At 64.7% G+C, this 20,095-nt stretch overlaps 7 non-coding genes across 7 annotated transcripts; all 7 read right to left on the reverse strand.

Annotated features, from left to right (window-relative positions):
• Positions 1 to 1,223: 1,223 nt before the first annotated feature.
• On the reverse strand, positions 1,224 to 1,342 carry LOC129151950 (5S ribosomal RNA). Its single transcript, XR_008558657.1, has one exon. It is a non-coding gene; the product is annotated as a 5S ribosomal RNA (ribosomal RNA).
• A 2,847-nt stretch (positions 1,343 to 4,189) lies between these two features.
• On the reverse strand, positions 4,190 to 4,308 carry LOC129151974 (5S ribosomal RNA). Its single transcript, XR_008558680.1, has one exon. It is a non-coding gene; the product is annotated as a 5S ribosomal RNA (ribosomal RNA).
• Positions 4,309 to 7,130: 2,822 nt separating this feature from the next.
• LOC129151976 (5S ribosomal RNA) lies at positions 7,131 to 7,249 on the reverse strand. The gene has a single exon (XR_008558682.1). It is a non-coding gene; the product is annotated as a 5S ribosomal RNA (ribosomal RNA).
• Positions 7,250 to 10,087: 2,838 nt separating this feature from the next.
• On the reverse strand, positions 10,088 to 10,206 carry LOC129151978 (5S ribosomal RNA). The gene has a single exon (XR_008558685.1). It is a non-coding gene; the product is annotated as a 5S ribosomal RNA (ribosomal RNA).
• Positions 10,207 to 13,051: 2,845 nt separating this feature from the next.
• Positions 13,052 to 13,170, reverse strand: LOC129151980 (5S ribosomal RNA). Its single transcript, XR_008558687.1, has one exon. It is a non-coding gene; the product is annotated as a 5S ribosomal RNA (ribosomal RNA).
• A 2,834-nt stretch (positions 13,171 to 16,004) lies between these two features.
• On the reverse strand, positions 16,005 to 16,123 carry LOC129151951 (5S ribosomal RNA). The gene has a single exon (XR_008558659.1). It is a non-coding gene; the product is annotated as a 5S ribosomal RNA (ribosomal RNA).
• A 2,841-nt stretch (positions 16,124 to 18,964) lies between these two features.
• LOC129151952 (5S ribosomal RNA) lies at positions 18,965 to 19,083 on the reverse strand. The gene has a single exon (XR_008558660.1). It is a non-coding gene; the product is annotated as a 5S ribosomal RNA (ribosomal RNA).
• Positions 19,084 to 20,095: the final 1,012 nt, after the last annotated feature.

A 20,095-nucleotide genomic window follows, 5' to 3' on the forward strand; every position in this document is an offset into this window, starting at 1 on the left:
CACTTGGATTGGTTGCCTCCCGCAGGCACCCTGGGGGCGCTGGGAGGGATCCAGCCTGCAAGGGAGGTAAGTGGCCTTGACCCCAGTGGAACCCGAGACGCTTCCATCCTCAGGCCTGCGCTCTGTCCACTGAGCCAAACCCGCTGGAGCCTGTTCCCCTAGTCAGGGTAACAGACACACATCCCTCCAAGCCAGGGGTGCCCTCTGTAAGGCGGGAGACACCTTTCCCTGATTGGGGGTGGAGGTCTTGGTGGCAGGGGCGGGGGCGGAGGCAGGGGCGGGGCGGGTGTGGGTGTGGGTGTGGGGTGGGTGTGGGGAGGCTCCTGGGCGTGGGATCCCAGAGTAGACCCAGGGGTGCCCCCCACCCCCAACATCGCCAAGGCCAGGTTGGGAGTGGCCCAGCCACTCTCCTGGGCCCAGGGCGGGTGTTTGGGGGTGGGGAGGCGGGAGTGCTGCAGCGTGGCAGGAAGCGGGGCGGGCATCCTAGTGAGCCACAGGGCCCTGCATTGGCCCGGAGGGAGGCGGGGACGGAAGGGGGCGATCTTGGGCAAGCACAAAGTAACCATGAGAAAAGCCTAGGGCACCCGGCAGGCAGGGAATGCCATCTCCTGAGCTTGCCAAAGATGCGGGGCAGGGCGGCGCCTTCCCTTGGGGGTGCGATAGCCTGAAGTGCGGAAGGGGGTGTCCACCGCCAACGGGTAGGACGAAGCCCCCTGGGGATGGCAAAACGCGAGGGTCGGCCCGGGCCCCTGGCGGAGACCGCGGGGTTCCCTTAGCAGTTTGGGGAGCTACCTCCCCGTGGCAGCAGCGGGGGTTCGATCCGTTCCCCCTGTTGTGCGGCGCCTATTGGCCCCCGATCCCCATCCCCATCCCCATCCCCATGCCATCCCCATGCCCATCCCCATGCCCATCCCCATCCCCATCCCCATCCCCATCCCCATCCCCATCCCCATCCCCGGAAGAGCGCTGGGGGCTTCCACCTGTGGGGGAGAACCGGACACACACGCCCCTGCGATCCCGAAGCCGAAGCCGGGGAGCTGCGAGGAAGGCGCGAGACCCCTTTTCCTAACTTTGGGCAGGGAAGGAAGGGGGCGCGCGATGGGGGGTGAGGGTTGAATTCCAAGAGTAGCCCCGGGGGACGGGAGGTTCCCCCCCACACACGCCTCCAAAGGGAGGAGGATGGGGCAGGCGGAAAAAATCATGAGAATCAAAGCAAAAGCAAAAGCCTACAGCACCCGGTATTCCCAGGCGGTCTCCCATCCAAGTACTAACCAGGCCCGACCCTGCTTAGCTTCCGAGATCAGACGAGATCGGGCGCGTTCAGGGTGGTATGGCCGTAGACGCGAGAGCCGGCCTAAGGGAGCCTCAAGAGCCCGCGCCGGGCCTCCGGGCCTCCGGGCCTCCGGGCCCGCCGAGCCCCGGGCCCCCTGGCTGGCCTGGGGCTCAGCCCCCTCCACCCTCCGCCCGCCCGCGCGCCCGCCCTCTGGCACGGACCACTCTCCCTGCTGAGCCCTCAGCCGCCTCCCGCCAGCCCGCCTGCCCGCCTGCCCGCCTGCCTGCACGCCCCCCTTCTGAGCTTCCCAGGCAGGCCAAATGCTGGAGGGCGGCTCGCGGGAGCGGGTGCGCTGTGCTGGGTAGCCGGAAGGGGGCGCCCTCCAACACTGGGCTCCCCTGGGGATTCCCCTTCACACCCCCAGGACACGTTGGCTTGGCCGGGCCAATCAGCCCATCAGGCAGACACAGGTCTAACTCGCCTCTCCTGAACGCCGGGACCCTGGTGGCGCGGAAGGGGAAGCCCTGGGGGAAAGCTGAGTCGGAAAACTTGGACGGTTTATGGGGGGTGGGGGGTGTCGGTCCAAAGCCCTGAGGGGGTCTCCGGGGAAGCCTGCCGAAAGGAAAACATATAGGTCACGGAACCTTGCCCACGTGATGTCACTTGCCCGGTCACAGGACAATACAGAACCTAGAACTCTGGTCACCGGGCACCCGCATTCCTGAGCCAGGCCCCTGTCACCTCACTTGACTGGAGACCTCGGAGAGAGCAGGGTGTCCTCCCCTGGTCTCCGGATGGTCTCAGGGGGTGTCTTTTGCAAGAGCTCACAGCCAAAGCTGTTCCGCTCAGCGCAGACGGTGGCTCTAGTCTCCCTTCTGACGCCTGCTGTCACTGGGCAGTGTGGAGCCTCAGGGAACCTGTGACAGCCTAGCGCTGGCCCAACCCAGGGAGGCCACAGCTGGGAGCACTTGAGGGCATCACTTCCGTCCTTGCCGCCGTGTACGTGCTTGTGCGTGCGCGTGCGCGAGTTGGAGTGGGAGAAACTGCAGGAGCGCTGGTTTGCTGCGTCTCTCAGGTGCCTATCTGAGGTCATGGCGGGCACAAGAGGAAGTGAGTGCTGGGGACCAAGCTCCCTACCCTCTGGAAATCCTAGGCGTCGCGCGGTCGTTTTATTCCTTCGTGGCTGCAGGTCTGTTCACACAACGCTGGGTACCACCAGAGGAGGGAAAATGACTTTATGGTGGGTTTTCCTGCCGTGGTGAGTGAGACCCAGGCAGTTTTCTATAACGGCCCGGACACCGGGCGCTGCCTATCAGAGCTGCACCCGGGAGAAGGTGAGGAGGTCATGGAGGCTCAGTTGGACTAGTCCAACTTCTTGCCAACCCTGTCCGGGAGCTAGAGACCAGACCCCCGGCAGTCAGAGTGGGCCCAGAGTTGAGGGTGGGTACGGAGGGCGCTGTGCCCACGGGATGAAGATGACCCAGGAGAGGCAGATGTCAGATTCCCACTAGAGTGTATTGCTGTTCCACGTTCACCCATCCACCCACCCACCCATCCATCCATCCATCCATCCATCCATCCATCCATCTTAATCCTCTGCCAGGATATTTTTCCATTGCTTCTTAGGGAGACTGGAAGAGGCCCGGAGAGGCAGAGGGAAAGATGGATGTGAGGGAGACACTTGGATTGGTTGCCTCCCGCAGGCACCCTGAGGGCGCTGGGAGGGATCCAGCCTGCAAGGGAGGTAAGTGGCCTTGACCCCAGTGGAACCCGAGACCCTTCCATCCTCAGGCCTGCGCTCTGTCCACTGAGCCAAACCCGCTGGAGCCTGTTCCCCTAGTCAGGGTAACAGACACACATCCCTCCAAGCCAGGGGTGCCCTCTGTAAGGCGGGAGACACCTTTCCCTGATTGGGGGTGGAGGTCTTGGTGGCAGGGGCGGGGGCGGGGGCGGGGGCGGAGGCAGGGGCGGGGCGGGTGTGGGTGTGGGTGTGGGTGTGGGTGTGGGGAGGCTCCTGGGCGTGGGATCCCAGAGTAGACCCAGGGGTGCCCCCCACCCCCAACATCGCCAAGGCCAGGTTGGGAGTGGCCCAGCCACTCTCCTGGGCCCAGGGCGGGTGTTTGGGGGTGGGGAGGCGGGAGTGCTGCAGCGTGGCAGGAAGCGGGGCGGGCATCCTAGTGAGCCACAGGGCCCTGCATTGGCCCGGAGGGAGGCGGGGACGGAAGGGGGCGATCTTGGGCAAGCACAAAGTAACCATGAGAAAAGCCTAGGGCACCCGGCAGGCAGGGAATGCCATCTCCTGAGCTTGCCAAAGATGCGGGGCAGGCGGGCGCCTTCCCTTGGGGGTGCGATAGCCTGAAGTGCGGAAGGGGGTGTCCACCGCCAACGGGTAGGACGAAGCCCCCTGGGGATGGCAAAACGCGAGGGTCGGCCCGGGCCCCTGGCGGAGACCGCGGGGTTCCCTTAGCAGTTTGGGGAGCTACCTCCCCGTGGCAGCAGCGGGGGTTCGATCCGTTCCCCCTGTTGTGGGGCGCCTATTGGCCCCCGATCCCCATCCCCATCCCCATCCCCATGCCCATCCCCATGCCCATCCCCATCCCCATCCCCATCCCCATCCCCATCCCCATCCCCATCCCCATCCCCATCCCCGGAAGAGCGCTGGGGGCTTCCACCTGTGGGGGAGAACCGGACACACACGCCCCTGCGATCCCGAAGCCGAAGCCGGGGAGCTGCGAGGAAGGCGCGAGACCCCTTTTCCTAACTTTGGGCAGGGAAGGAAGGGGGCGCGCGATGGGGGGTGAGGGTTGAATTCCAAGAGTAGCCCCGGGGGACGGGAGGTTCCCCCCCCACACACGCCTCCAAAGGGAGGAGGATGGGGCAGGCGGAAAAAATCATGAGAATCAAAGCAAAAGCAAAAGCCTACAGCACCCGGTATTCCCAGGCGGTCTCCCATCCAAGTACTAACCAGGCCCGACCCTGCTTAGCTTCCGAGATCAGACGAGATCGGGCGCGTTCAGGGTGGTATGGCCGTAGACGCGAGAGCCGGCCTAAGGGAGCCTCAAGAGCCCGCGCCGGGCCTCCGGGCCTCCGGGCCCGCCGAGCCCCGGGCCCCCTGGCTGGCCTGGGGCTCAGCCCCCTCCACCCTCCGCCCGCCCGCGCGCCCGCCCTCTGGCACGGACCACTCTCCCTGCTGAGCCCTCAGCCGCCTCCCGCCAGCCTGCCTGCCCGCCTGCCTGCACGCCCCCCTTCTGAGCTTCCCAGGCAGGCCAAATGCTGGAGGGCGGCTCGCGGGAGCGGGTGCGCTGTGCTGGGTAGCCGGAAGGGGGCGCCCTCCAACACTGGGCTCCCCTGGGGATTCCCCTTCACACCCCCAGGACACGTTGGCTTGGCCGGGCCAATCAGCCCATCAGGCAGACACAGGTCTAACTCGCCTCTCCTGAACGCCGGGACCCTGGTGGCGCGGAAGGGGAAGCCCTGGGGGAAAGCTGAGTCGGAAAACTTGGACAGTTTATGGGGGCTGGGGGGTGTGGGTCCAAAGCCCTGAGGGGGTCTCCGGGGAAGCCTGCCGAAAGGAAAACATATAGGTCACGGAACCTTGCCCACGTGATGTCACTTCCCCGGTCACAGGACAATACAGAACATAGAACTCTGGTCACCGGGCACCCGCATTCCTGAGCCAGGCCCCTGTCACCTCACTTGACTGGAGACCTCGGAGAGAGCAGGGTGTCCTCCCCTGGTCTCCGGATGGTCTCAGGGGGTGTCTTTTGCAAGAGCTCACAGCCAAAGCTGTTCCGCTCAGCGCAGACGGTGGCTCTAGTCTCCCTTCTGACGCCTGCTGTCACTGGGCAGTGTGGAGCCTCAGGGAACCTGTGACAGCCTAGCGCTGGCCCAACCCAGGGAGGCCACAGCTGGGAGCACTTGAGGGCATCACTTCCGTCCTTGCCGCCGTGTACGTGCTTGTGCGTGCGCGTGCGCGAGTTGGAGTGGGAGAAACTGCAGGAGCGCTGGTTTGCTGCGTCTCTCAGGTGCCTATCTGAGGTCATGGCGGGCACAAGAGGAAGTGAGTGCTGGGGACCAAGCTCCCTACCCTCTGGAAATCCTAGGCGTCGCGTGGTCGTTTTATTCCTTCGTGGCTGCAGGTCTGTTCACACAACGCTGGGTACCACCAGAGGAGGGAAAATGACTTTATGGTGGGTTTTCCTGCCGTGGTGAGTGAGACCCAGGCAGTTTTCTATAACGGCCCGGACACCGGGCGCTGCCTATCAGAGCTGCACCCGGGAGAAGGTGAGGAGGTCATGGAGGCTCAGTTGGACTAGTCCAACTTCTTGCCAACCCTGTCCGGGAGCTAGAGACCAGACCCCCGGCAGTCAGAGTGGGCCCAGAGTTGAGGGTGGGTACGGAGGGCGCTGTGCCCACGGGATGAAGATGACCCAGGAGAGGCAGATGTCAGATTCCCACTAGAGTGTATTGCTGTTCCACGTTCACCCATCCACCCACCCACCCATCCATCCATCCATCCATCCATCCATCCATCCATCCATCTTAATCCTCTGCCAGGATATTTTTCCATTGCTTCTTAGGGAGACTGGAAGAGGCCCGGAGAGGCAGAGGGAAAGATGGATGTGAGGGAGACACTTGGATTGGTTGCCTCCCGCAGGCACCCTGAGGGCGCTGGGAGGGATCCAGCCTGCAAGGGAGGTAAGTGGCCTTGACCCCAGTGGAACCCGAGACCCTTCCATCCTCAGGCCTGCGCTCTGTCCACTGAGCCAAACCCGCTGGAGCCTGTTCCCCTAGTCAGGGTAACAGACACACATCCCTCCAAGCCAGGGGTGCCCTCTGTAAGGCGGGAGACACCTTTCCCTGATTGGGGGTGGAGGTCTTGGTGGCAGGGGCGGGGGCGGGGGCGGGGGCGGAGGCAGGGGCGGGGCGGGTGTGGGTGTGGGTGTGGGTGTGGGTGTGGGGAGGCTCCTGGGCGTGGGATCCCAGAGTAGACCCAGGGGTGCCCCCCACCCCCAACATCGCCAAGGCCAGGTTGGGAGTGGCCCAGCCACTCTCCTGGGCCCAGGGCGGGTGTTTGGGGGTGGGGAGGCGGGAGTGCTGCAGCGTGGCAGGAAGCGGGGCGGGCATCCTAGTGAGCCACAGGGCCCTGCATTGGCCCGGAGGGAGGCGGGGACGGAAGGGGGCGATCTTGGGCAAGCACAAAGTAACCATGAGAAAAGCCTAGGGCACCCGGCAGGCAGGGAATGCCATCTCCTGAGCTTGCCAAAGATGCTGGGCAGGCGGGCGCCTTCCCTTGGGGGTGCGATAGCCTGAAGTGCGGAAGGGGGTGTCCACCGCCAACGGGTAGGACGAAGCCCCCTGGGGATGGCAAAACGCGAGGGTCGGCCCGGGCCCCTGGCGGAGACCGCGGGGTTCCCTTAGCAGTTTGGGGAGCTACCTCCCCGTGGCAGCAGCGGGGGTTCGATCCGTTCCCCCTGTTGTGGGGCGCCTATTGGCCCCCGATCCCCATCCCCATCCCCATCCCCATGCCCATCCCCATGCCCATCCCCATCCCCATCCCCATGCCCATCCCCATCCCCATCCCCATCCCCGGAAGAGCGCTGGGGGCTTCCACCTGTGGGGGAGAACCGGACACACACGCCCCTGCGATCCCGAAGCCGAAGCCGGGGAGCTGCGAGGAAGGCGCGAGACCCCTTTTCCTAACTTTGGGCAGGGAAGGAAGGGGGCGCGCGATGGGGGGTGAGGGTTGAATTCCAAGAGTAGCCCCGGGGGACGGGAGGTTCCCCCCCCCACACGCCTCCAAAGGGAGGAGGATGGGGCAGGCGGAAAAAATCATGAGAATCAAAGCAAAAGCAAAAGCCTACAGCACCCGGTATTCCCAGGCGGTCTCCCATCCAAGTACTAACCAGGCCCGACCCTGCTTAGCTTCCGAGATCAGACGAGATCGGGCGCGTTCAGGGTGGTATGGCCGTAGACGCGAGAGCCGGCCTAAGGGCGCCTCAAGAGCCCGCGCCGGGCCTCCGGGCCTCCGGGCCCGCCGAGCCCCGGGCCCCCTGGCTGGCCTGGGGCTCAGCCCCCTCCACCCTCCGCCCGCCCGCGCGCCCGCCCTCTGGCACGGACCACTCTCCCTGCTGAGCCCTCAGCCGCCTCCCGCCAGCCTGCCTGCCCGCCTGCCTGCACGCCCCCCTTCTGAGCTTCCCAGGCAGGCCAAATGCTGGAGGGCGGCTCGCGGGAGCGGGTGCGCTGTGCTGGGTAGCCGGAAGGGGGCGCCCTCCAACACTGGGCTCCCCTGGGGATTCCCCTTCACACCCCCAGGACACGTTGGCTTGGCCGGGCCAATCAGCCCATCAGGCAGACACAGGTCTAACTCGCCTCTCCTGAACGCCGGGACCCTGGTGGCGCGGAAGGGGAAGCCCTGGGGGAAAGCTGAGTCGGAAAACTTGGACAGTTTATGGGGGCTGGGGGGTGTGGGTCCAAAGCCCTGAGGGGGTCTCCGGGGAAGCCTGCCGAAAGGAAAACATATAGGTCACGGAACCTTGCCCACGTGATGTCACTTCCCCGGTCACAGGACAATACAGAACATAGAACTCTGGTCACCGGGCACCCGCATTCCTGAGCCAGGCCCCTGTCACCTCACTTGACTGGAGACCTCGGAGAGAGCAGGGTGTCCTCCCCTGGTCTCCGGATGGTCTCAGGGGGTGTCTTTTGCAAGAGCTCACAGCCAAAGCTGTTCCGCTCAGCGCAGACGGTGGCTCTAGTCTCCCTTCTGACGCCTGCTGTCACTGGGCAGTGTGGAGCCTCAGGGAACCTGTGACAGCCTAGCGCTGGCCCAACCCAGGGAGGCCACAGCTGGGAGCACTTGAGGGCATCACTTCCGTCCTTGCCGCCGTGTACGTGCTTGTGCGTGCGCGTGCGCGAGTTGGAGTGGGAGAAACTGCAGGAGCGCTGGTTTGCTGCGTCTCTCAGGTGCCTATCTGAGGTCATGGCGGGCACAAGAGGAAGTGAGTGCTGGGGACCAAGCTCCCTACCCTCTGGAAATCCTAGGCGTCGCGTGGTCGTTTTATTCCTTCGTGGCTGCAGGTCTGTTCACACAACGCTGGGTACCACCAGAGGAGGGAAAATGACTTTATGGTGGGTTTTCCTGCCGTGGTGAGTGAGACCCAGGCAGTTTTCTATAACGGCCCGGACACCGGGCGCTGCCTATCAGAGCTGCACCCGGGAGAAGGTGAGGAGGTCATGGAGGCTCAGTTGGACTAGTCCAACTTCTTGCCAACCCTGTCCGGGAGCTAGAGACCAGACCCCCGGCAGTCAGAGTGGGCCCAGAGTTGAGGGTGGGTACGGAGGGCGCTGTGCCCACGGGATGAAGATGACCCAGGAGAGGCAGATGTCAGATTCCCACTAGAGTGTATTGCTGTTCCACGTTCACCCATCCACCCACCCACCATCCATCCATCCATCCATCCATCCATCCATCCATCCATCTTAATCCTCTGCCAGGATATTTTTCCATTGCTTCTTAGGGAGACTGGAAGAGGCCCGGAGAGGCAGAGGGAAAGATGGATGTGAGGGAGACACTTGGATTGGTTGCCTCCCGCAGGCACCCTGAGGGCGCTGGGAGGGATCCAGCCTGCAAGGGAGGTAAGTGGCCTTGACCCCAGTGGAACCCGAGACCCTTCCATCCTCAGGCCTGCGCTCTGTCCACTGAGCCAAACCCGCTGGAGCCTGTTCCCCTAGTCAGGGTAACAGACACACATCCCTCCAAGCCAGGGGTGCCCTCTGTAAGGCGGGAGACACCTTTCCCTGATTGGGGGTGGAGGTCTTGGTGGCAGGGGCGGGGGCGGGGGCGGGGGCGGAGGCAGGGGCGGGGCGGGTGTGGGTGTGGGTGTGGGTGTGGGTGTGGGGAGGCTCCTGGGCGTGGGATCCCAGAGTAGACCCAGGGGTGCCCCCCACCCCCAACATCGCCAAGGCCAGGTTGGGAGTGGCCCAGCCACTCTCCTGGGCCCAGGGCGGGTGTTTGGGGGTGGGGAGGCGGGAGTGCTGCAGCGTGGCAGGAAGCGGGGCGGGCATCCTAGTGAGCCACAGGGCCCTGCATTGGCCCGGAGGGAGGCGGGGACGGAAGGGGGCGATCTTGGGCAAGCACAAAGTAACCATGAGAAAAGCCTAGGGCACCCGGCAGGCAGGGAATGCCATCTCCTGAGCTTGCCAAAGATGCGGGGCAGGCGGGCGCCTTCCCTTCCCTTGGGGGTGCGATAGCCTGAAGTGCGGAAGGGGGTGTCCACCGCCAACGGGTAGGACGAAGCCCCCTGGGGATGGCAAAACGCGAGGGTCGGCCCGGGCCCCTGGCGGAGACCGCGGGGTTCCCTTAGCAGTTTGGGGAGCTACCTCCCCGTGGCAGCAGCGGGGGTTCGATCCGTTCCCCCTGTTGTGCGGCGCCTATTGGTCCCCGATCCCCATCCCCATCCCCATCCCCATGCCCATCCCCATGCCCATCCCCATGCCCATCCCCATCCCCATCCCCATCCCCATCCCCATCCCCATCCCCATCCCCGGAAGAGCGCTGGGGGCTTCCACCTGTGGGGGAGAACCGGACACACACGCCCCTGCGATCCCGAAGCCGAAGCCGGGGAGCTGCGAGGAAGGCGCGAGACCCCTTTTCCTAACTTTGGGCAGGGAAGGAAGGGGGCGCGCGATGGGGGGTGAGGGTTGAATTCCAAGAGTAGCCCCGGGGGACGGGAGGTTCCCCCCCCCACACGCCTCCAAAGGGAGGAGGATGGGGCAGGCGGAAAAAATCATGAGAATCAAAGCAAAAGCAAAAGCCTACAGCACCCGGTATTCCCAGGCGGTCTCCCATCCAAGTACTAACCAGGCCCGACCCTGCTTAGCTTCCGAGATCAGACGAGATCGGGCGCGTTCAGGGTGGTATGGCCGTAGACGCGAGAGCCGGCCTAAGGGCGCCTCAAGAGCCCGCGCCGGGCCTCCGGGCCTCCGGGCCCGCCGAGCCCCGGGCCCCCTGGCTGGCCTGGGGCTCAGCCCCCTCCACCCTCCGCCCGCCCGCGCGCCCGCCCTCTGGCACGGACCACTCTCCCTGCTGAGCCCTCAGCCGCCTCCCGCCAGCCTGCCTGCCCGCCTGCCTGCACGCCCCCCTTCTGAGCTTCCCAGGCAGGCCAAATGCTGGAGGGCGGCTCGCGGGAGCGGGTGCGCTGTGCTGGGTAGCCGGAAGGGGGCGCCCTCCAACACTGGGCTCCCCTGGGGATTCCCCTTCACACCCCCAGGACACGTTGGCTTGGCCGGGCCAATCAGCCCATCAGGCAGACACAGGTCTAACTCGCCTCTCCTGAACGCCGGGACCCTGGTGGCGCGGAAGGGGAAGCCCTGGGGGAAAGCTGAGTCGGAAAACTTGGACAGTTTATGGGGGCTGGGGGGTGTGGGTCCAAAGCCCTGAGGGGGTCTCCGGGGAAGCCTGCCGAAAGGAAAACATATAGGTCACGGAACCTTGCCCACGTGATGTCACTTCCCCGGTCACAGGACAATACAGAACATAGAACTCTGGTCACCGGGCACCCGCATTCCTGAGCCAGGCCCCTGTCACCTCACTTGACTGGAGACCTCGGAGAGAGCAGGGTGTCCTCCCCTGGTCTCCGGATGGTCTCAGGGGGTGTCTTTTGCAAGAGCTCACAGCCAAAGCTGTTCCGCTCAGCGCAGACGGTGGCTCTAGTCTCCCTTCTGACGCCTGCTGTCACTGGGCAGTGTGGAGCCTCAGGGAACCTGTGACAGCCTAGCGCTGGCCCAACCCAGGGAGGCCACAGCTGGGAGCACTTGAGGGCATCACTTCCGTCCTTGCCGCCGTGTACGTGCTTGTGCGTGCGCGTGCGCGAGTTGGAGTGGGAGAAACTGCAGGAGCGCTGGTTTGCTGCGTCTCTCAGGTGCCTATCTGAGGTCATGGCGGGCACAAGAGGAAGTGAGTGCTGGGGACCAAGCTCCCTACCCTCTGGAAATCCTAGGCGTCGCGTGGTCGTTTTATTCCTTCGTGGCTGCAGGTCTGTTCACACAACGCTGGGTACCACCAGAGGAGGGAAAATGACTTTATGGTGGGTTTTCCTGCCGTGGTGAGTGAGACCCAGGCAGTTTTCTATAACGGCCCGGACACCGGGCGCTGCCTATCAGAGCTGCACCCGGGAGAAGGTGAGGAGGTCATGGAGGCTCAGTTGGACTAGTCCAACTTCTTGCCAACCCTGTCCGGGAGCTAGAGACCAGACCCCCGGCAGTCAGAGTGGGCCCAGAGTTGAGGGTGGGTACGGAGGGCGCTGTGCCCACGGGATGAAGATGACCCAGGAGAGGCAGATGTCAGATTCCCACTAGAGTGTATTGCTGTTCCACGTTCACCCATCCACCCACCCACCCATCCATCCATCCATCCATCCATCCATCCATCCATCCATCTTAATCCTCTGCCAGGATATTTTTCCATTGCTTCTTAGGGAGACTGGAAGAGGCCCGGAGAGGCAGAGGGAAAGATGGATGTGAGGGAGACACTTGGATTGGTTGCCTCCCGCAGGCACCCTGAGGGCGCTGGGAGGGATCCAGCCTGCAAGGGAGGTAAGTGGCCTTGACCCCAGTGGAACCCGAGACCCTTCCATCCTCAGGCCTGCGCTCTGTCCACTGAGCCAAACCCGCTGGAGCCTGTTCCCCTAGTCAGGGTAACAGACACACATCCCTCCAAGCCAGGGGTGCCCTCTGTAAGGCGGGAGACACCTTTCCCTGATTGGGGGTGGAGGTCTTGGTGGCAGGGGCGGGGGCGGGGGCGGGGGCGGAGGCAGGGGCGGGGCGGGTGTGGGTGTGGGTGTGGGTGTGGGTGTGGGGAGGCTCCTGGGCGTGGGATCCCAGAGTAGACCCAGGGGTGCCCCCCACCCCCAACATCGCCAAGGCCAGGTTGGGAGTGGCCCAGCCACTCTCCTGGGCCCAGGGCGGGTGTTTGGGGGTGGGGAGGCGGGAGTGCTGCAGCGTGGCAGGAAGCGGGGCGGGCATCCTAGTGAGCCACAGGGCCCTGCATTGGCCCGGAGGGAGGCGGGGACGGAAGGGGGCGATCTTGGGCAAGCACAAAGTAACCATGAGAAAAGCCTAGGGCACCCGGCAGGCAGGGAATGCCATCTCCTGAGCTTGCCAAAGATGCGGGGCAGGCGGGCGCCTTCCCTTCCCTTGGGGGTGCGATAGCCTGAAGTGCGGAAGGGGGTGTCCACCGCCAACGGGTAGGACGAAGCCCCCTGGGGATGGCAAAACGCGAGGGTCGGCCCGGGCCCCTGGCGGAGACCGCGGGGTTCCCTTAGCAGTTTGGGGAGCTACCTCCCCGTGGCAGCAGCGGGGGTTCGATCCGTTCCCCCTGTTGTGCGGCGCCTATTGGTCCCCGATCCCCATCCCCATCCCCATCCCCATCCCCATCCCCATGCCCATCCCCATCCCCATCCCCATCCCCATCCCCATCCCCATCCCCATCCCCATCCCCATCCCCATCCCCGGAAGAGCGCTGGGGGCTTCCACCTGTGGGGGAGAACCGGACACACACGCCCCTGCGATCCCGAAGCCGAAGCCGGGGAGCTGCGAGGAAGGCGCGAGACCCCTTTTCCTAACTTTGGGCAGGGAAGGAAGGGGGCGCGCGATGGGGGGTGAGGGTTGAATTCCAAGAGTAGCCCCGGGGGACGGGAGGTTCCCCCCCCCACACGCCTCCAAAGGGAGGAGGATGGGGCAGGCGGAAAAAATCATGAGAATCAAAGCAAAAGCAAAAGCCTACAGCACCCGGTATTCCCAGGCGGTCTCCCATCCAAGTACTAACCAGGCCCGACCCTGCTTAGCTTCCGAGATCAGACGAGATCGGGCGCGTTCAGGGTGGTATGGCCGTAGACGCGAGAGCCGGCCTAAGGGCGCCTCAAGAGCCCGCGCCGGGCCTCCGGGCCTCCGGGCCCGCCGAGCCCCGGGCCCCCTGGCTGGCCTGGGGCTCAGCCCCCTCCACCCTCCGCCCGCCCGCGCGCCCGCCCTCTGGCACGGACCACTCTCCCTGCTGAGCCCTCAGCCGCCTCCCGCCAGCCTGCCTGCCCGCCTGCCTGCACGCCCCCCTTCTGAGCTTCCCAGGCAGGCCAAATGCTGGAGGGCGGCTCGCGGGAGCGGGTGCGCTGTGCTGGGTAGCCGGAAGGGGGCGCCCTCCAACACTGGGCTCCCCTGGGGATTCCCCTTCACACCCCCAGGACACGTTGGCTTGGCCGGGCCAATCAGCCCATCAGGCAGACACAGGTCTAACTCGCCTCTCCTGAACGCCGGGACCCTGGTGGCGCGGAAGGGGAAGCCCTGGGGGAAAGCTGAGTCGGAAAACTTGGACAGTTTATGGGGGCTGGGGGGTGTGGGTCCAAAGCCCTGAGGGGGTCTCCGGGGAAGCCTGCCGAAAGGAAAACATATAGGTCACGGAACCTTGCCCACGTGATGTCACTTCCCCGGTCACAGGACAATACAGAACATAGAACTCTGGTCACCGGGCACCCGCATTCCTGAGCCAGGCCCCTGTCACCTCACTTGACTGGAGACCTCGGAGAGAGCAGGGTGTCCTCCCCTGGTCTCCGGATGGTCTCAGGGGGTGTCTTTTGCAAGAGCTCACAGCCAAAGCTGTTCCGCTCAGCGCAGACGGTGGCTCTAGTCTCCCTTCTGACGCCTGCTGTCACTGGGCAGTGTGGAGCCTCAGGGAACCTGTGACAGCCTAGCGCTGGCCCAACCCAGGGAGGCCACAGCTGGGAGCACTTGAGGGCATCACTTCCGTCCTTGCCGCCGTGTACGTGCTTGTGCGTGCGCGTGCGCGAGTTGGAGTGGGAGAAACTGCAGGAGCGCTGGTTTGCTGCGTCTCTCAGGTGCCTATCTGAGGTCATGGCGGGCACAAGAGGAAGTGAGTGCTGGGGACCAAGCTCCCTACCCTCTGGAAATCCTAGGCGTCGCGTGGTCGTTTTATTCCTTCGTGGCTGCAGGTCTGTTCACACAACGCTGGGTACCACCAGAGGAGGGAAAATGACTTTATGGTGGGTTTTCCTGCCGTGGTGAGTGAGACCCAGGCAGTTTTCTATAACGGCCCGGACACCGGGCGCTGCCTATCAGAGCTGCACCCGGGAGAAGGTGAGGAGGTCATGGAGGCTCAGTTGGACTAGTCCAACTTCTTGCCAACCCTGTCCGGGAGCTAGAGACCAGACCCCCGGCAGTCAGAGTGGGCCCAGAGTTGAGGGTGGGTACGGAGGGCGCTGTGCCCACGGGATGAAGATGACCCAGGAGAGGCAGATGTCAGATTCCCACTAGAGTGTATTGCTGTTCCACGTTCACCCATCCACCCACCCACCATCCATCCATCCATCCATCCATCCATCCATCCATCCATCTTAATCCTCTGCCAGGATATTTTTCCATTGCTTCTTAGGGAGACTGGAAGAGGCCCGGAGAGGCAGAGGGAAAGATGGATGTGAGGGAGACACTTGGATTGGTTGCCTCCCGCAGGCACCCTGAGGGCGCTGGGAGGGATCCAGCCTGCAAGGGAGGTAAGTGGCCTTGACCCCAGTGGAACCCGAGACCCTTCCATCCTCAGGCCTGCGCTCTGTCCACTGAGCCAAACCCGCTGGAGCCTGTTCCCCTAGTCAGGGTAACAGACACACATCCCTCCAAGCCAGGGGTGCCCTCTGTAAGGCGGGAGACACCTTTCCCTGATTGGGGGTGGAGGTCTTGGTGGCAGGGGCGGGGGCGGGGGCGGGGGCGGAGGCAGGGGCGGGGCGGGTGTGGGTGTGGGTGTGGGTGTGGGTGTGGGGAGGCTCCTGGGCGTGGGATCCCAGAGTAGACCCAGGGGTGCCCCCCACCCCCAACATCGCCAAGGCCAGGTTGGGAGTGGCCCAGCCACTCTCCTGGGCCCAGGGCGGGTGTTTGGGGGTGGGGAGGCGGGAGTGCTGCAGCGTGGCAGGAAGCGGGGCGGGCATCCTAGTGAGCCACAGGGCCCTGCATTGGCCCGGAGGGAGGCGGGGACGGAAGGGGGCGATCTTGGGCAAGCACAAAGTAACCATGAGAAAAGCCTAGGGCACCCGGCAGGCAGGGAATGCCATCTCCTGAGCTTGCCAAAGATGCTGGGCAGGCGGGCGCCTTCCCTTGGGGGTGCGATAGCCTGAAGTGCGGAAGGGGGTGTCCACCGCCAACGGGTAGGACGAAGCCCCCTGGGGATGGCAAAACGCGAGGGTCGGCCCGGGCCCCTGGCGGAGACCGCGGGGTTCCCTTAGCAGTTTGGGGAGCTACCTCCCCGTGGCAGCAGCGGGGGTTCGATCCGTTCCCCCTGTTGTGGGGCGCCTATTGGTCCCCGATCCCCATCCCCATCCCCATCCCCATGCCCATCCCCATGCCCATCCCCATGCCCATCCCCATCCCCATCCCCATCCCCATCCCCATCCCCATCCCCATCCCCGGAAGAGCGCTGGGGGCTTCCACCTGTGGGGGAGAACCGGACACACACGCCCCTGCGATCCCGAAGCCGAAGCCGGGGAGCTGCGAGGAAGGCGCGAGACCCCTTTTCCTAACTTTGGGCAGGGAAGGAAGGGGGCGCGCGATGGGGGGTGAGGGTTGAATTCCAAGAGTAGCCCCGGGGGACGGGAGGTTCCCCCCCCCCACACGCCTCCAAAGGGAGGAGGATGGGGCAGGCGGAAAAAATCATGAGAATCAAAGCAAAAGCAAAAGCCTACAGCACCCGGTATTCCCAGGCGGTCTCCCATCCAAGTACTAACCAGGCCCGACCCTGCTTAGCTTCCGAGATCAGACGAGATCGGGCGCGTTCAGGGTGGTATGGCCGTAGACGCGAGAGCCGGCCTAAGGGAGCCTCAAGAGCCCGCGCCGGGCCTCCGGGCCTCCGGGCCCGCCGAGCCCCGGGCCCCCTGGCTGGCCTGGGGCTCAGCCCCCTCCACCCTCCGCCCGCCCGCGCGCCCGCCCTCTGGCACGGACCACTCTCCCTGCTGAGCCCTCAGCCGCCTCCCGCCAGCCCGCCTGCCCGCCTGCCTGCACGCCCCCCTTCTGAGCTTCCCAGGCAGGCCAAATGCTGGAGGGCGGCTCGCGGGAGCGGGTGCGCTGTGCTGGGTAGCCGGAAGGGGGCGCCCTCCAACACTGGGCTCCCCTGGGGATTCCCCTTCACACCCCCAGGACACGTTGGCTTGGCCGGGCCAATCAGCCCATCAGGCAGACACAGGTCTAACTCGCCTCTCCTGAACGCCGGGACCCTGGTGGCGCGGAAGGGGAAGCCCTGGGGGAAAGCTGAGTCGGAAAACTTGGACTGTTTATGGGGGGTGGGGGGTGTGGGTCCAAAGCCCTGAGGGGGTCTCCGGGGAAGCCTGCCGAAAGGAAAACATATAGGTCACGGAACCTTGCCCACGTGATGTCACTTCCCCGGTCACAGGACAATACAGAACATAGAACTCTGGTCACCGGGCACCCGCATTCCTGAGCCAGGCCCCTGTCACCTCACTTGACTGGAGACCTCGGAGAGAGCAGGGTGTCCTCCCCTGGTCTCCGGATGGTCTCAGGGGGTGTCTTTTGCAAGAGCTCACAGCCAAAGCTGTTCCGCTCAGCGCAGACGGTGGCTCTAGTCTCCCTTCTGACGCCTGCTGTCACTGGGCAGTGTGGAGCCTCAGGGAACCTGTGACAGCCTAGCGCTGGCCCAACCCAGGGAGGCCACAGCTGGGAGCACTTGAGGGCATCACTTCCGTCCTTGCCGCCGTGTACGTGCTTGTGCGTGCGCGTGCGCGAGTTGGAGTGGGAGAAACTGCAGGAGCGCTGGTTTGCTGCGTCTCTCAGGTGCCTATCTGAGGTCATGGCGGGCACAAGAGGAAGTGAGTGCTGGGGACCAAGCTCCCTACCCTCTGGAAATCCTAGGCGTCGCGTGGTCGTTTTATTCCTTCGTGGCTGCAGGTCTGTTCACACAACGCTGGGTACCACCAGAGGAGGGAAAATGACTTTATGGTGGGTTTTCCTGCCGTGGTGAGTGAGACCCAGGCAGTTTTCTATAACGGCCCGGACACCGGGCGCTGCCTATCAGAGCTGCACCCGGGAGAAGGTGAGGAGGTCATGGAGGCTCAGTTGGACTAGTCCAACTTCTTGCCAACCCTGTCCGGGAGCTAGAGACCAGACCCCCGGCAGTCAGAGTGGGCCCAGAGTTGAGGGTGGGTACGGAGGGCGCTGTGCCCACGGGATGAAGATGACCCAGGAGAGGCAGATGTCAGATTCCCACTAGAGTGTATTGCTGTTCCACGTTCACCCACCCACCCACCCATCCATCCATCCATCCATCCATCCATCCATCCATCCATCTTAATCCTCTGCCAGGATATTTTTCCATTGCTTCTTAGGGAGACTGGAAGAGGCCCGGAGAGGCAGAGGGAAAGATGGATGTGAGGGAGACACTTGGATTGGTTGCCTCCCGCAGGCACCCTGAGGGCGCTGGGAGGGATCCAGCCTGCAAGGGAGGTAAGTGGCCTTGACCCCAGTGGAACCCGAGACCCTTCCATCCTCAGGCCTGCGCTCTGTCCACTGAGCCAAACCCGCTGGAGCCTGTTCCCCTAGTCAGGGTAACAGACACACATCCCTCCAAGCCAGGGGTGCCCTCTGTAAGGCGGGAGACACCTTTCCCTGATTGGGGGTGGAGGTCTTGGTGGCAGGGGCGGGGGCGGGGGCGGGGGCGGAGGCAGGGGCGGGGCGGGTGTGGGTGTGGGTGTGGGTGTGGGTGTGGGGAGGCTCCTGGGCGTGGGATCCCAGAGTAGACCCAGGGGTGCCCCCCACCCCCAACATCGCCAAGGCCAGGTTGGGAGTGGCCCAGCCACTCTCCTGGGCCCAGGGCGGGTGTTTGGGGGTGGGGAGGCGGGAGTGCTGCAGCGTGGCAGGAAGCGGGGCGGGCATCCTAGTGAGCCACAGGGCCCTGCATTGGCCCGGAGGGAGGCGGGGACGGAAGGGGGCGATCTTGGGCAAGCACAAAGTAACCATGAGAAAAGCCTAGGGCACCCGGCAGGCAGGGAATGCCATCTCCTGAGCTTGCCAAAGATGCGGGGCAGGCGGGCGCCTTCCCTTCCCTTGGGGGTGCGATAGCCTGAAGTGCGGAAGGGGGTGTCCACCGCCAACGGGTAGGACGAAGCCCCCTGGGGATGGCAAAACGCGAGGGTCGGCCCGGGCCCCTGGCGGAGACCGCGGGGTTCCCTTAGCAGTTTGGGGAGCTACCTCCCCGTGGCAGCAGCGGGGGTTCGATCCGTTCCCCCTGTTGTGCGGCGCCTATTGGTCCCCGATCCCCATCCCCATCCCCATCCCCATGCCCATCCCCATGCCCATCCCCATGCCCATCCCCATCCCCATCCCCATCCCCATCCCCATCCCCATCCCCATCCCCATCCCCGGAAGAGCGCTGGGGGCTTCCACCTGTGGGGGAGAACCGGACACACACGCCCCTGCGATCCCGAAGCCGAAGCCGGGGAGCTGCGAGGAAGGCGCGAGACCCCTTTTCCTAACTTTGGGCAGGGAAGGAAGGGGGCGCGCGATGGGGGGTGAGGGTTGAATTCCAAGAGTAGCCCCGGGGGACGGGAGGTTCCCCCCCCCACACGCCTCCAAAGGGAGGAGGATGGGGCAGGCGGAAAAAATCATGAGAATCAAAGCAAAAGCAAAAGCCTACAGCACCCGGTATTCCCAGGCGGTCTCCCATCCAAGTACTAACCAGGCCCGACCCTGCTTAGCTTCCGAGATCAGACGAGATCGGGCGCGTTCAGGGTGGTATGGCCGTAGACGCGAGAGCCGGCCTAAGGGCGCCTCAAGAGCCCGCGCCGGGCCTCCGGGCCTCCGGGCCCGCCGAGCCCCGGGCCCCCTGGCTGGCCTGGGGCTCAGCCCCCTCCACCCTCCGCCCGCCCGCGCGCCCGCCCTCTGGCACGGACCACTCTCCCTGCTGAGCCCTCAGCCGCCTCCCGCCAGCCTGCCTGCCCGCCTGCCTGCACGCCCCCCTTCTGAGCTTCCCAGGCAGGCCAAATGCTGGAGGGCGGCTCGCGGGAGCGGGTGCGCTGTGCTGGGTAGCCGGAAGGGGGCGCCCTCCAACACTGGGCTCCCCTGGGGATTCCCCTTCACACCCCCAGGACACGTTGGCTTGGCCGGGCCAATCAGCCCATCAGGCAGACACAGGTCTAACTCGCCTCTCCTGAACGCCGGGACCCTGGTGGCGCGGAAGGGGAAGCCCTGGGGGAAAGCTGAGTCGGAAAACTTGGACAGTTTATGGGGGCTGGGGGGTGTGGGTCCAAAGCCCTGAGGGGGTCTCCGGGGAAGCCTGCCGAAAGGAAAACATATAGGTCACGGAACCTTGCCCACGTGATGTCACTTCCCCGGTCACAGGACAATACAGAACATAGAACTCTGGTCACCGGGCACCCGCATTCCTGAGCCAGGCCCCTGTCACCTCACTTGACTGGAGACCTCGGAGAGAGCAGGGTGTCCTCCCCTGGTCTCCGGATGGTCTCAGGGGGTGTCTTTTGCAAGAGCTCACAGCCAAAGCTGTTCCGCTCAGCGCAGACGGTGGCTCTAGTCTCCCTTCTGACGCCTGCTGTCACTGGGCAGTGTGGAGCCTCAGGGAACCTGTGACAGCCTAGCGCTGGCCCAACCCAGGGAGGCCACAGCTGGGAGCACTTGAGGGCATCACTTCCGTCCTTGCCGCCGTGTACGTGCTTGTGCGTGCGCGTGCGCGAGTTGGAGTGGGAGAAACTGCAGGAGCGCTGGTTTGCTGCGTCTCTCAGGTGCCTATCTATGAATGAGGAC

Source organism: Eptesicus fuscus, chromosome 16 (assembly GCF_027574615.1).
Source record: "Eptesicus fuscus isolate TK198812 chromosome 16, DD_ASM_mEF_20220401, whole genome shotgun sequence".
Classification (NCBI taxonomy): Eukaryota; Metazoa; Chordata; class Mammalia; order Chiroptera; family Vespertilionidae; genus Eptesicus; species Eptesicus fuscus.